At 37.8% G+C, this 1,418-nt stretch overlaps 1 pseudogene; it reads left to right on the top strand.

The window, feature by feature from the left end:
* The first annotated feature begins 426 nt into the window (after positions 1 to 426).
* On the top strand, positions 427 to 1,042 carry LOC147444823 (uncharacterized; annotated as a pseudogene).
* Positions 1,043 to 1,418: the final 376 nt, after the last annotated feature.

Raw genomic sequence — 1,418 nt, 5'->3', positions numbered from 1 at the left:
CATCTCCAATGATAAGAAGCATGATGCACTATTTGTCCAGCATTGTTTTCTTCTTTGTGATCAATGGCTTAAAGATCAGGGGCTGAATTTCAAGAATCACTCAGTGTGGTTAGATGGTGCAGCTTCACAATTCAAGGTTGCAAGGCTATTTTACTTTGCTGCTAGGTATTACCGATAACTAATAGGAACAAAGATGACATGGAATTTTTTTGGTTTTGGCCATGGCAAAGGGGAGCATGATGGCACTGGTGTTGTGATAAAGAGAGCCCTTACACATGATCAGATTAAGAGTGATGGAGTTGTTCTTAGGCAAGCTGCATACGTGGTTGCATTTTTACAAAAACCATGTCCAATGATGCATGTAGCTCTTATGCACAATCCACTAGAGGAGGTTCTACTATAAACATGAAATTTGGCTAGTAAAAGATGGGGACATGGATAGGTCAAATCTATGAGGTTGTGAGAGAGTACAAGGATCTCAATCGCTCCACTTTATTTCAGGATTTTCTCGTCAGGATCCAACTCAAGTAAGGACCAGGTTGCTTTCTTGTTTCTGTGATGCTTGCATTAGGGGCAATTAGAGGACTTGTTTCAGCAAATCATATGTAGGCAAGTGGACACATTTGGCATTGAAACCACTCTCTAAATTACTTGGAGAGACTGAGGTACCAGAAGATGATGCTGCTATGTTTGAGGGATCCCATGATATGCTAAGTGAATGTAGAAGCTGACAATGAAGAAGATGTAGAGTTCTTTATGTTGAGATGCACAAAGAGAAAGTGGATGACAGAATCCGTTGTAAGCGATGAATGGAAAAATAGATGTGCAACAAGCACTTATGTTGTCACACTATCAACATGAAGAGGGGCACCCAAATCACTGCACTCTTCTCGACGACAAGAAAGTTACTAACATGTGATCTCACCTTGTTCGTGCAATCAAGTTTGACATGCCTTTGGTAGATGCTACATCAAATACATATTTGTTGTTTCTAGAACTACATGAAACCATTTACAATGCAATGCCCTATGAGGCAACATGACACCTTCATATCAAGCTTATATAATGTTCTTAATAGTCTGCACCATACAATATGTCCTTAGTCAGCCAATGTGTTCTGCACCAAAAACTGGAAACAGTCATTTTGTCTAACCTTTTGTATTAGATTGTCATCTCAATTTGCAATATTCAATTTGTATGAGATTTTGTATTTACTTTGGTAAATTACAAATGGGGGTATTTCTAGTGAGTAGAGAACAAAGGCAGTACCAAATATTATAAAAAAATAATAATAATGTAACCGTAAGTGAATTCATTGCCCAAAATGCTATATACATAATTTTACAATCACAATCAACCTCTCTTGCATGCTTGCTCATTGTTATAGTAACTAAAAACATGGGCAAACACTTTGTCAA

The sequence above is a fragment of the Adiantum capillus-veneris genome, chromosome 13, assembly GCF_014529385.1.
Source record: "Adiantum capillus-veneris isolate H3 chromosome 13, ASM1452938v2, whole genome shotgun sequence".
In the NCBI taxonomy this organism is placed as follows: Eukaryota; Viridiplantae; Streptophyta; class Polypodiopsida; order Polypodiales; family Pteridaceae; genus Adiantum; species Adiantum capillus-veneris.
This window is presented reverse-complemented; position numbering and strand designations above follow the sequence as displayed.